The sequence below is a fragment of the Salvelinus sp. IW2-2015 genome, unplaced genomic scaffold (genome assembly GCF_002910315.2).
Source record: "Salvelinus sp. IW2-2015 unplaced genomic scaffold, ASM291031v2 Un_scaffold1137, whole genome shotgun sequence".
Taxonomy (NCBI): Eukaryota; Metazoa; Chordata; class Actinopteri; order Salmoniformes; family Salmonidae; genus Salvelinus; species Salvelinus sp. IW2-2015.
In genome coordinates, this window is record NW_019942749.1 from 342,844 (window position 1) to 358,069 (window position 15,226).

Genomic DNA, 15,226 nt, shown 5'->3' on the forward strand with positions numbered 1-15,226 from the left:
ATCTGAGGAAGGCAAAGAGGCAGGACTCCCCCTCCCAGCCCAGACAAGACAAGAGATGCGAAAGAGAGAGAGAGAGAGAGCGAGAGAGAGCGAGAGAGAGAGAGAGTTTAGTGAGTGATTAGACAGAGGGAGATTTTGCTCTTGATTTGATTAAATACAACAATTATCCGATTATTACACAGCAGCACAATTGAAAGTCGAGACAACATAATTTGCACTTGAACACACTCCAATAAGAGTTATTGTCCTATTTACCTGTAAAGTGGACTATGTAAGGCATTATTTTTTGTCTTTTGCCTTACTCTAAATGAATGGAACAATTTTATCAACAGCACATGCCAGAAACGCACTTCAGAGTTGAAGACAGAAAACTTCTCGGTCAGGGGTTAGTTATACTGCACCTATAATATAACACTGCTGGTCTTTATAACAGATCAACTGAAGTTTTGATATGAAGTGACGTGTAAAGAACTCGAGTGTCAACCATACCACTTTATGACAAACGATATTTGGCATAGGCGATAACAGTCATGTAGTAGGAATACATTGATACACTGTAGCCTATAGCCTATAATGTTAATTTCAGCATTATATAGACGAAGTATAAGTTAATACAGGAAAGCAAAAGGCAATTAATAAAGTATTTCCCCCCCTACAAAATTGCCATAATTTCAAATATAAGATGATAATCTCTCTCAAATAGGGAGCGAGCCTGTTTCTATTCGTCTGATCTGTATAAAATAATATCAATATCAGCAAGGTTTATGGTGTTAGTTATAACAAAATTATTGAGAACTCAATATATCACTTTTATAAAATAAACAAGTAATTTACTGCAAGTCATTGATTATCCCATGGTTTCCTATTCATAGGAAATCATCTTCTGGTGCATACACATAACGTTAGAGATCGATGTGCTGTTGTCTTTTCAATACACACAATAGATTATAGACTTTGACGTTTTGTTTTGGTTGACATAGCCTACAATGTTTATGCAAACAAAAAAACATGTTATTAATGATTGAAACAACTAGTGCTAGGTCAACTTGTTTCAGAAAAGTATTTCAATCGAGAAGCATAAATGTAAAAAATATATTGGTAGCCCACCAGAACACTTACTTATTACTTTACATATAATAGGCTACATTGTCAAATGTAAATGAAGTGACATTTTTTATATCAAAATAATATTTGGGTCACTAGGCCTACCAAACAAATGTTTTCCGCCCCTTGAACATTCAATATAAAATATTTCAAAGGCTTAAATAGAATGCCTGGTATTTATTATAGGCTAAAATTCCATTGAAATTAGAGGAGTAAAATCACTTCTCAAGAGTTCTACAGTAGCCTGCTATGTATCCTCAAAATCGCAAAAGACAAGAAAAAAATGCATAGCCTTCATCAATGGGCTGTATAGACCAAACTCTAGCGGACATAATTAACGACATACAGAACCAAAAAGTTTCAACAGTAGGCTATATAGCTCGATATTAGATGGACAACTGTTCTGGGGAATAATAGTTCAACACCTTTGTCAGCTGTAAAGGTAGGTAGGCTACAGTGAGGAAAAGTAACGGTCCACYGCGGGGCGATATATAGGCTACAGGTAAGAGGTAAGCACAGGTTGCAGCGCACTGAGAGACACTTGAGTTACGCGCTGTCTTCATCTACACTCAACAGAATCAACACTGACTATCCCGCACCATCATCACTTAAAATTAAACCCAACAACAATATGGCATAAGGAAAAATGCGATAGCTAATTGAAAATGCAAAGGAAAAAGTTTGTAATATACAGCATAGGTGGACAAAACAAATTACGACCAAACCTTTAACACTCGCTTTCAAGAACAGCAGGACAATGGTTTCATTCATTCAATAGGTAAATAAGACAATGTTGTACTTACAATGACAGGGACAGAAGCAGTAGGAAATACTGTTTGTTAACTGAAGAGTCACAGAGGGCTAAAAAGAGGAGGGGAGGAGAAGAAGTGGGAGAGAGAGAGAGAGAGAGAGAGAGAATACAGCCCCTTCACAAATCTTATCGCATCTGCTCTGGCTCTTCTCTGTCTTTCATTTTCACATTTTCACATTCCTTTTGTTCAAGAGAAAATCATATCCACACGTCACATCTTTTTATTATTCATTTGGAGCATTACGTTCAACACAGCAAACCTAACGCACTGCAACATTTTCCTCACAATAAGTGCGTTGTCTCCTTTTGTTCTGAAATATAAATGTATAAGTCAAACCAGTTCATCTTCGCTAAGGAAAAAACGAATGCTCACCAAGCTCCCCAAAACACCTGGAGCAGAATACTCAGGTATTGTTTCATTTGAAATATTTTTTATATTGCTAAATTCTACAGAAACAAAAGAGTGTAATTCCTAGTAATGATAGATAACACTTGTTTTATTATAAAATGGTCCAAGGAGACTTTGCGTGGATTTTCTACTGGATCTTAAATGAGAACGAAGAAACGCATTGCTCTTCAATGACGATGCAGGCAAGAGATTCCTCAAATTTGAAAAACAAGGATATTGGCACATTTTGGATTTCCCTCTGAGGTACAAGATTCAAACGTGTTCTTTCAATTAGTTAGAATTTCAGTGTGGTTAATGTTAAAGACAATTTAAACATATTATCTTAGCTGTGTAACTATTCGTAAAGTCATATTGTACATAGGCCTACACTGTGTTGCAATCAAGAGGCCTATTGTAGTTTTGATTATGAAAAATGTATGTGTGCGATGCATATTGCTGAGAGCAATGTGTTTTAATTATTAATTCATTAACTAAAGTTCTTACTGACATATATTTCATGTAACATTTCATATTTTCGTGTTTCATTTATTTAACAGTAGAAAGGTAAGCTAGCGCCATTCAAAGAGCAGTTAAGCGTACTTGTTAGACGTGACTCATCCGCCACCTTTCGGTGACTTTGGGAATTTCCTCTTGTGCTTCTCGCTTATGAAACACAGTAAGTAGACATAATTTGAAACACAGAGAGGCAAGACATGGTTTGAGGTAGACAAATTAGCTGATGCCGTTTTGAATTAAACTCCAAGCTACAAAAACAACGCAATTCAATAGACTAAATAAATAATAGTTACAATTTGTCAGCCTAAAAAGCTTACAGTAACATGATGAAAACTTACACCATGACCTCATCTGGTCTCATTGAATGTGGCTTAACATGTTTTTTSGTTCACTGTGCTAATTAGTGTTCTAAATGTGGCCAGATATGGCTATGGAGATAACTATAATAATAGGATGCAACTAATTTGATAATTTACAACTCTTGAATATGTCAATTAATTTATAATTGATTAACTGTTGATTACATGGATACATATTTTTTTCTGTGAGTGGTCAACTGAAGAAAGTGCAGATTATTGGCTCTTGGTCTTCCGGTGCTCATAACCAGGCAACTGCCTGCATAATGAGAGAGATTGTGTCAGTCCAACTGGTTGGGGTAAGGCAGCAGCATACATCACATTTGCATATCCTGAGCTACTTTGATGCATCTTGAAATGCAAGTCTAGCCTATTAATATTTGAAAAGGAGAGTGCATGAAAATCAACATTTTTGTTACATTAAATTAACACGTGTTCTTCTCCTGTTCTGCATGGTTAATTAGAGAACACTATTCTGTCAGAGGATATGAGGGGGTTGCCGTGTGATTTGTTGGGTTAGCACCAGAGCCATTCAACAACACGTTACATACACGTCAGCTTCATGTCGGAGTTTAGCTTCATGGCAGAGTTTCTATTTAAATCATACATGATTACAGAGGCTCCTGAAAAAGCGTGGAAGCTTCCTCCACTTGATATCATCCAGGAAACAAATGACACTGCAACAGAAGTTGAGAAAAAATAAATCAATTCAGATCAGTGATAGAATAATTTATTCTTAGAAATGTGCACAGACAATGGATACGATTTTCACATACTGTCAGAGTCAAAATGGCATGTCCCTTTGTAGTAAAGCAATATACGAAAAGGAAACCCAGACCATAAGGTCTAAATTGTAACCTTTTGAACAATAAACACTGCCTCACTACCTTCAAAAATATGTGAGCTCAATCAAATGACAAAGAAAATGATGGTGTGCATTGCAGAGGAGCCATAAAGAACAGAAAATAACAAACTGCAACATATTATGTGGCAGGAAACAAGAAGGGATCAATTAACTGTTGGTGGTCGGAAAACCAATTCATTATGACGTTTTGTGTTGGTGGCAAGACTTTAGAAACATTTTAATTATAGATAATAGCTTCATGGGAGGGACATGTGTGCAACATATTTGACTATAATGCTCTGCACTGAACATAGGCCCTTTTCAAGTTGAGGTCTTGATCCTTTGGGAGCTGTCAACAAGATAACCATTCCTTTACTGAGATAAAACCCTAACAGGTTGAAGTTGACAATGGTAAACATGACTGAGGACATTCATTTTAAAGTGTGCCAAACTATTCCTTGTAATTCTTGGTCAAAGTTAATTGCAAGTTTAAGGTATGTAGTATTTGACATCCTGGCTACTGACTGCACTCAACTGTGTTAGTCTTCAGATAATTGTCAATTGATTGTCAAATAAATTATTCTACAAAATACACAATCATTTAAAAAACATTGTTACAACTTGCCAGCAGAATGTTTGTAAAAAATATATTTAAAAAAATGTAGTCACCTGGAATGTGTAAATAGGGGTTATTTTCTCATAATGATTTATTTAGGTAAGCATTTTTCTGCATAAGTTGAGTGTTCACAAGCCTTCCTTTATATTCAGTGCTAACAGGCCCAGTTACTTTCCATGGGTCAAATGTATTCTCAAGGTTGATAATTAAGCAATAAGGCCCGAGGAGGTGTGGTATATTGGCCATATACCACAAACCCCCGAGGTGCCTTATTGCTATTATAAACTGGTTTCCAACACGAATAGAAAGGTAAACAAGTATTTTTGCTTCATATCCATGGTATATTGTCTGACACTGTATACACACGGCTGAAGTGCTGTTTCAGCCAATCAGAATCCAGGACCAAAACTACCCGGGTTTATAATGTTCAATAAGGTTTCATAATCATGTTGTAGGCCTACATACAGTTAGCTCTTAAGATAATATCACACCGTAGCTATACAGCAAAAATAAGACAAATTGATACATGTATCAATGTTATTTGACTTGGCACATACTAAATAGGGTACTGCTAATTTATTTGACTCCAGATGCCAAAAGAGAAAGGTCAGAAAGGTCAAATCAATTCCCATATTTCCAGAGCAGTATGATGACTAGTCTGTAAACTGGCATTATTGATGGAGGTTGGGTGGGTGGGTCCTCTATTGCTTTCACAAACTGACACACTCAATGAACGCTCCACAATCTGGACATGAACCAGGCATAAAGGCCCGACATCCACCACACTTCATTATTAATGAATGCCAAGTTATGTAATTAACTCAAACAAAATTAGCATACATGCAAATCCTCCTTCTCCCAATTGGACATGTAAAGTGGGACACTCTGTTCTCATTAGCTGACCCAAATCTCTTACTTGTAACTCCAAATTTCCTCAAAGTTTAGTCAGGATCTAATATTTCCTTTTAGGTTAACAGGGAACGACTAATTAATAATTTTTAAATAAGGGAATCTACATGCTTTGTCTAATTACATAATGATAAGGATGTCATATTTCTGTATTGCACTCCTTAATTACCAATTCATTACTATCTGCACAAACTCCACTAATGCGTATTGCTAGCTCAGGGGTGGGGCTTGAAGAGGGTTGAAAAATTTGTGAGATTCTTACCATGTTAGCAGAGTGTCTTCCGTCAGTGATCAGCAGAGTGAAAATGTAGCTTGTTGCCCCTCACATAAAAAGGTCCACTAAAAGTCAAAGGCTTACAATACCTGAACAAACACATACACACTCCATGACTGAACAATTAACTGCTGCAGATCAAATGGTGGAATGAGATTTCAACTATGGCATGATATGAAAAGTTGGAAAACAGAGCCCTTTACACACAAGCAGTAACCAATACCTTAACCCATTCAATTATTAAAACATTGGGAAATGTTCAGTCTTTATGGTGAGGGTGTGTTCTCATCATCATCTTCATAATGCTTGCTTTGTAGAGGATTAAAAGGGCCTGAAGATGGCACGCATCTGCACAACACATACTCTATACAACCCAAAGTGAGAGAGTGAAGGTGAGCCTTATTAAAACTACTCATCCAATGTTCATTTGTACCAATAACCAACACTGCAAAACATTTCAGCACGGTGCAGGTTTTTTCTTTKGTGCTTGCAGACAGAGTTGTGCCTTAATTTGAAGTGAAATGTGTTGCTAAGAGGCAGACAAAGTTTGAGCTGCTGCTGGATCAAAGAGGAAGCCCAAGGGCATCTGCTTCATTCATGTACACAAAAAGCCCAATTCATTGTAGGTATTGTAAATGCAAACCGTTTAAGGAACATGAGAGCAATTCATTGTTTTCTTTAACACAGCATTTTTTGAACATTCATACTCAATCATTTATAGGGTAGAACAACTGTGTTTACATAAACCTGTTATCATATACAGTATTTACAGCGCCTTCAGAAGTATTCGTGCCCCATGACTTATTCCACATTTTGTTTTGTTACAGCCTGAATTCAAAATGGATTAACATTAAAAAAATCTCACCCATCTACACACATTACCCCATAATGACAATGTGAAAACATATTTTTATAAATGTTTGAACATTTATTGAAAATGAAATACAGATATATCTCATTTACATACGTATTCACACCCCTGAGTCAATACTTTGTAGAAGCACTCTTTCTGGGTAAGTCTTTAAGGTCTTTCCACACATAGATTGTGCAACATTTACCCATTATTCTTTTCAAATTCTTCAAGCTCTGTCAAATTGGTGATTGATCATTGCTAGAAAAACATTTTCAGGTCTTGCCATAGATTTTCAAGTAGATTTCAGTCAAAACTGTAACTCGGCCACTCAGGAACATTCACTGTCTTCTTGGTAAGAAACTCCAATGTAGATTTGTCCTTGTGTTTTAGGTTATTGTCCTGCTGGAAGGTGAATCCATCTCCCAGTGTCTGGTGGAAAGCAGACTAAATCAGGTTTTCTGCTAGGATTTTGCCTGTGCTTAGCTCCATTCTGTATCTTTGTAGTAACTGGGTGTATTGAAACACCATCCAAAGTGTAATTCATAACTACACCATCCTCAAAGGGATAATTAATGTCATTTTTTCTCTCCCGCATCTACAAATAGGTGCCCTTCTTTGCGAGGCGTTGGAAGACCTCCCTGGACTTTGTGGTTGAATCTGTGTTTGAAATTCACTGCTTGACTGAGGGACCTTACAGATAATTGTATGTGTGGGGTACAGAGATAAGGTATTCATTCAAAAATCATGTTAAACACTGTTATGGCACACAGAGTGAGTCCATGCAACTTATTATGTGACATGTTAAGCACATTTTTACTCCTGCAATCATTTAGGCTTGCCATAACAAAGTGGTTGAATACTTATTGACTCAAGACATTTCAGCTTTTCATTTTTTATTAATTTGTAAAAATGTCTAAAAACATAATTCCACTTTTACATTATAGGCCAGTGACAACAAATCTCAATTGAATCCATTTTAAATTCAGGCTGTAACACAACAAAATGTGGAACAAGTCTAGGGGCGTTTATACTTTCTGAACAAAGTGTATATGTCTACCCTGAAAGAAAGGCTGTGCTGAAGCACAAGTACATTGTTTTAACCATCGAATAAGTTGTATAGCAATAAACTGAGCGAGAATGAGACAATGWAYATACTAATAAATATCAGTCTTAAAAAGTTACKGGTYTATTTKATTMTTTTCATWKWATGTAGGCATRTACAGTGTGTTGGGAGAGAATATTMAATAMTTYTTAACTGTTCAATAATTGAACACCAGCCCATCCCTTATTAAAGCATCTATATTGATCTTGAGATGATAAAAGAGCATAAAAGACCATTTTAGAATCAAAGYACCTTTTGTGTTGGATCCTTTGGTTCAGCTCACRTACAATCAGAGTCCAGTCAGGATTCTTATGGTGTCTAATAGAGACACTGACTGGRCTTTCACTACTAGASCATCCTCCCTGCACACGCCAGCCTTCTAGTGGTCATGGAATATTGTGAATKACACAAAAAKTCAAGCTTAAATACCCAGGGCCATGCCCTWWATTGAAACGAGCTATACCTGGGACTGGCAAGGGTTAACATGGGGCATGTTTACCAACAAACAGTTCCACCCTGTTACAATCATGTGGGAAGAGAAACCTTCACTGTTTTTCAAAGTTGTTTACTCTGGATTTCATATCAAGTTCTCAAATCATTTATTGTTTCAAAATAACAAAAGGTTGTCTCCCCCCAAGTGCTCAGCTACGGGTTTTTGGAGTCATCTGGGAAAGTCAGGAATTCCTTTTTCTATTCATGTACGTTTGAAAACCTCTTCCAAGAGTCAGTGAGGAACATTTTGTAAAGGATTAATGTGTGAGGCCTTGATTACGTTGAACAGAACAAGACAGAATTAGCATAATATGCTCTATTTCATTCTCTTTGAAGTCCAGAGCATAGCATAACAAATGTATATGAACCAGCAGCCAAACGTCAATAAATGGAAATGCCACAATCCTCAGTGGATGGTCTTGGGTGAATTTCTGCAGGAGGAGGAAAAAAACAGCCCATTTATTGCAAAATAAGCAGAATAGCGGATGTGATGGGTCTTATACCCACCAGGGCTAGCAGGCACTCTGGGGCCCACACGCCCACTCCTCGAGATGGCATGGAGAGAGAGGAGATGTGGCAGCTCCCACTGTGGAGCTCTGGGAGGTGCATCCCCTCTCACAGGTGTTTTCAAAGAGTACCACGATGCAGACAAGGGTATGTAACTACTCTCCAATTAAAGATAAAGATCTCACAAGGGAGGTGAGAGCAGTTTACTGGTCCACCAGACAAAGGAGCCTAGCCTATAAGCAAGATAGCAGAATATGCTATACGAATATGTTGAACTGTAGAATTATGTATAGGACTGACAGAACATTTGCAATTGGTTCTAGTCATGACTTTTATATAGCTGACCTTCCATTTACAGAACATGTGAAAAAGTAACTTGCAAAAAGCTTAGAATCATAATTCCATCATCTTTGATTCATAAGTTCAATGCCATGTTCGTCTCAAGAGGTTTCTTTTACAAAGTAAAAGATATTTCATTTAAATATATAAAGTCTATGCTTCAGATACGCCAATGTTATTACTACCCACCTTCCCAGTTGAAAATGTAGACACAGAATAAAAAATACCCTTTAAGAAAGAGAAGCTTTGAACTAAAGAAACATTTCAAGGTTTTTTGTACGGAAAGTTTACCTCATTTGGTTTGAGCCTGTAAAGTTGGATTCCCTTCTCAGATAATAGAATGAAATGTAACAGGTCAAAGCAATCAATAAGGATGTTCAAAGAGAATCCTTGGAGCTGTGATGAGGCTACATGTTGTACTTTTTGGTCAGCATGAAGAGAAGGTTATCAGAACTGGCACAAGATAAAGGGTTTTGAAGATTCCGACASAGTCAACCATATTATTCAACTGTCATCCACAGAGTAGTACAATTATTAAACTGACGCGATAAYATATGATTTCAAWTCAATACTGTACAATAGGCTATAAGACCTAAGAGTTTTGGGGGTTCACATTCTCTGAATACCTCAGTATACCGTTATCATTTTAAAACGGTTATTACGACTACTGCATGAGTCTGTTGTCTGAAGACAAAACATTTGATGAGGCAAACGTCATGTTAATATCTTTAATATTTACATTTTTAATAATTATCATTGTGCAACCTGCCCAAGCCGTCCAGAAAATATTATRTTCAATGTTATTYTCCTCCCAATGTTGTAAGCAAAAATAAAATCMATTTGGCAAGCCAATAAGAGACTGGCAGTGCTAGATACAAACACAAATTACATTTCAAGTGATTTGGTGTAAGAATATCRTCTGAGTTTTGACAAAAATACAATCAACATGACACATGTTCAGTACCTTATCATGTTCATATCGACCTTCCAGTTGGTGAATACTCTCATTAACTTTTTAGAAAAAATACAAGTTCCCTTCAAATTCAGATCACACTACATTCTCACCTTGAAAATATCTCTTTCAGTTCTTTACTATGATACAGTATAATGCTAAAAGTGCAATAACATGTATAAAACATTTTCTATTATGGGATTAACATCTGTCAGACACTTCCAAAGTTAATATGCACAGCAGCTTTCACGGCAGACATACATTTTYTTAAGAAAATAGTTACTTAATTTTAGCTACTAAAAATGCATCAGCGAGTAAGTCCTGCTGCGTGCTACTGAGGGCAGGTTAAATGTTCACTAACACTCATCTACTGTATTACAGTGTAACTGTCACAACCAGACAAAGTCTTTCTTTCTTCAAGAATTCAGGTTGTATTGTCATCATGGAACAGCACCTCAGTGTCCAGAAAGCGCTTTGGCTGAGGGAAAATCAACAAAAAACATCAAGTTAGTTTTGGAAGACTATTAGAAATTCTAGAACACCAAGCAGAATGGAAGAATGGGAGGAAATGAAGAATACATTCTTAGCTGGGATTCAATCAAACAGTATTAGCAGGACTTTAGGCTAGTAAAATAGAAATATATATATATATATATATATATTTATATTAATCAAATACCATGGTCTTACTGAATACCAAAGTACAGTACTGTACATGGGTAAAGGTTATTAACCTAAACGCATCGCAGCCACAATGTAGATGATGCAGCAGATCTCACCACAACATAAAMTGCATCATACAACACACCAGATCTTTAAAAGGGAATATTAGTCTCATAGGAAACCATGAGAAAACCACCTTTTTTGAAACCAAGAAAGACAAAACCCCAAAAACCCAAGCCACCATACACCTCATATGGAATTAATGGATCATTGTACCTTACTACATGGTGAACTGGTAAACATTCTCTGCTCTCTGTCTTTCTGTACAGCATGTCACATAGTGGAAGAATTTTGTGTCATTTTTTCCCTCATAAACTCAACTCACATCACAACAAACTTGAAGCAACTGAATGAAATGCTACAGTGTCCTGTTAAACCAAGCGGTGAAAACAACAAAGTCATACAACAACATCATACTGTGTGTGAGACTGATTCAGTGAACACAGTGTGTTTCTTTTAGAACACATACAGGAGGTGTATCTTTAGGTATCCTTTAGAAACAAACATAGCTGTCGTTTACTCTATAACAATTTCCTTTCCAGATATATATGTATGTAAGTGCAGATTGTAGGCTTGGCTGTGCATACTGAACCATCTCCAAACATATTGTCTGCATCTCAAAYAGCATCCTATTCACTACATAGGCCCTATGGGTCCTGGTCAAAAGTAGTGCACTATATAGGGAATAAGGTGTCATTTGGGCATTTCCAAATGTCCACACATCATAACCTCTGACCCCGACCCTTTCAGCTGAGCAGCACACATGGATGAGGAAGGAAACAGGACARKGTTGTTGAYAGACACCAAMAAGGTGGAAGACACCAAATATACACAAAGACATGCGCACTGTCCCACACATATTGCAGAGTGCCATGGATAAGGAMGGGGATAGGATTAGTAGTCAAGGATAGCCAACGGATGGTGCATGAYTGAGMCAGTACAGTARAGAGCCTGAGAGTGCCACGGGCCAAAGTTAACTGGACACACRCACAGTATCATGATCAGTCCCAATGTGTTTGCACATTAAAAATAGTGTCACTTTTATTTTTCTCCCTGTTCTACATGTTTTGGTGAATACTGTTAGCAGTCTACAGATGGTGGGATAATTGGTGTTGTGGAATGCAGCTGTGAACACTTGTTCCACTGTCAAGGTGCTGAAGCAAAAGGTGTCTCACTTCTTTGTTAATTACACACAATGCTCACGTAGCTAGTGGCATTTGTTTTGCCCCCTTACCCTGCCCAACACACATTTTAGATAAAGTTACAAAAACAATTTACAGACAATTAGCACATTGAGATTAGCTGGCTGCCTGCAGATGTGTAGGTACGCTGACGGTAATGAGAGGGGTGATCTACTACCTTCAGAATTACAACAGTGCAGTGATCATGCAGACAGAGAGGTGTGAAGCAGCACAATGTTGGAGAGAATTAGTGAAGCCTCAATGCCATTAGCATGCTGTTAGTCCTTACTTTGTTTTCTCTGATTAGACAAACGAGAAGTGAAATCCGTTGCTTAGAGGAGGAGGAGGGGGAGGTGCCTGAGAGACAGGAGGAAGAGGAGGAGGAAGTGGAGGAGGAGGTGGAGGAGAGGGCACGGTGGGGATGTTAGGGTGCAGTGGTACTACTGAGAAGTAGATACAGGGAGAAGAAGAAGAGGAAGACAGAGAGGAAGAGGAGAACAGGACATTAGTCACATTAGGAGCAGCACTGGCAAATCCAAAGGCAGTGTTGTTTTCAAGACCACTTAAAGCGAGACCGATTCAAAACCAAGACCGGAGAAAATTGAGTCCGAGTCAAGACCATGACTGGGAGGGGGGCGACCAGAAAAATGCCGGGAAGGGAGCGACCAGAAAAATGCCGGGAGGGTGGCGACCAGAGTTGTAGACCATGGTTGTAATTGTGTCAAATCGCAACCATAATTGTCCAGTATTTCTGTGTTGATATTTCAGAAGAGCATATGGATGGTGTAGACATTCAAAATGGTGACAATATGCTGCTGAGAAAAACAGAGAGACACTCCACTAAGGATCACTTACCCAAACAGGTCTATAATAGATACAAAGACAAAATATACAGTATTACATCTTCCCCAAGTCTCCCCTTACTAATAGTGAGAGCGCAACTTTCAAACAATGTCCCCCACTCCTCCCTACCAGCAAATCAAGGACATTCTGACGAGCGTGACAAAGTTTAGGGTAAAGGACAGTAATGTAATGTTAAGAGTAAAGGTGGAAGCCCAGGTTTCAATTGGCGATAAGATTTTAATGTGTAATGAAAGGAGTGTATATATTTGTCCTGGCAAAGTGGTTTAATGGGCTGACTGAATGAAAGCTGATTGGTGTCGGCCAGAAATTACAAGTCCTCATTGTCCGAGACAAAGTCAAGACCGAATAAAAACATTTCCGACACCGGGACAAGACTGAGACACCCAGCATGTGGTCTCGAGACTGGTCTCAAATACTACAACACAGGAACAAGACTGAGACAYCCAACATGTGGTCTCGAGACTGGTCTCAAATACTACAACACAGGGACAAGACTGAGACACCCAACATGTGGTCTCGAACTGGTCTCAAATACTACAACACAGGGACAAGACTGAGACATCAACAATGTGGTCTCGAGACTGGTCTCAAAACTACAACACAGGGACAAGACTGAGACACCAAATGTGGTCTCGAGACTGGTCTCAAAACTACAACACAGGGACAAGACTGAGAAACCCAAACTGTGGTCTCGAGACTGGTCTCAAAACTACAACACAGGGACAAGACTGAGACACCCAACATGTGGTCTCGAGACTGGTCCTCAAATACTACAACACAGGGACAGACGAGACATCCCAACATGTGGTCTCGAGACTGGTTCAAATACTACAAACACAGGGACAAGACTGAGACACCCAACATGTGGTCTCGAGACTGGTCTCAAACACTACAAACAGGGACAAGACTGAGACACCCAACATGTGGTCTCGAGACTGGCTTCAAATACTACAACACAGGGACAAGACTGAGACACCCAACATGTGGTCTCGAGACTGGCCTCAAAACTACAACACAGGGACAAGACTGAGACACCCAACATGTGGTCTCGAGACTGGTCTCAAACACACAACACAGGGACAAGACTAGACACCCAACATGTGGTTCTAAGACTGGCCTCAAATACTACAACACAGGGACAAGACTGAGCACCCAACATGTGGTCCTCGAGACTGGTCTCAAAACTACAAACACAGGGACAAGACTGAGACATCCAACATGTGGTCTCGAGACTGGCCTCAAATACTACAACACAGGGACAAGACTGAGACACCACATGTGGTCTCGAGACTGGCCTCAAATACTACAACACAGGGACAAGACTGAGACACCCAACATGTGGTTCGAGACTGGCTCAAATACTACAAACACAGGGCCATCCCACCATGCCCAATAACACACAAGACACCAATCAAACTTGAACACTAAACAAACCGTACAGTAAAACAGTACAAATATAAATGTCACTTCAATCAATTATCATGTAGCTGCATATCAATAAAATGCCAATTTTATTTCTGAATTATACATCATCCCATTGAAAGAAGTTTTCTTTCAATTCAGGGATTTGAAAAGTGCACCACACACACACCTTCCTTTTATACCAAAGAGTTGAAAAACCATTGATTTGGTCTGACAGATGCCTCGTGTGATGTATTCTGACATGTCTCTATGCTGGAAAGATGTAGAATTGTTGACCTGCTCTTCTGTGCATATTTAAGCTCCTCACATCCTGACGCTTGAGTGTAAGTCTGTGTGACAGAGAGAGAGAAGAGAAAGAGAGAGAAGAGTGAGAGAAAGAAGAGAAACGAGAGGGAGGAGAGAGAGAGACGCAACTCATCTAAAGGGCTGCTACTGATGATGCTACTGGAAGAGTGAACCTGCCTGCTGCAAGGTAAAGATGAAAAGTGATCTGGGTGTCTTTTATGAGGGTTCAGAACCCTGTTCAAAGAGCCAGCTACGGGAGGATGCAGTTGAGAGCCTAGCACAGTCTTACTGGGTCATTGATCAGCCTCACAAAATAGCCTCATCAAGAGAATCCTCCCCGTCTGAAAGATTAGACACGGATCGCAATTATCTCTGTCTTTACTCATAAGGCCCACACTTATAAGAAAATTATTGAGTTATTAGGAGATGAACGGCCTGATAGCCCGGCTTTGCACCTTTTCCCTCCCTCCTCCATCATCCGCAGAGCACTCTTGAAAGCGAGCTACCATCTCTTTATCCCATCTTCAGCTATCCAGAGGATGTCAATGCGATGCAAGTTAGATTGACTGATATTGTCAGACACATACTTGAAAGATAATAATTTTGAAAGTGTTTGGCCTGCGTGACGAACATCCACACAAGAGTGTCATCAGTCTCTTAGATCTGTGCACGAACCAAAAAGGGGAGA

At 38.7% G+C, this 15,226-nt stretch overlaps 1 long non-coding RNA gene across 1 annotated transcript; it reads right to left on the bottom strand.

The window, feature by feature from the left end:
- Positions 1 to 9,825: 9,825 nt before the first annotated feature.
- LOC139024180 (uncharacterized) lies at positions 9,826 to 13,413 on the bottom strand. Its single transcript, XR_011475469.1, has 2 exons — positions 12,257 to 13,413; positions 9,826 to 10,541 (listed from the first exon to the last, which is right to left on the bottom strand). It is a non-coding gene; the product is annotated as an uncharacterized lncRNA (long non-coding RNA).
- Between the last annotated feature and the right edge of the window lie 1,813 nt (positions 13,414 to 15,226).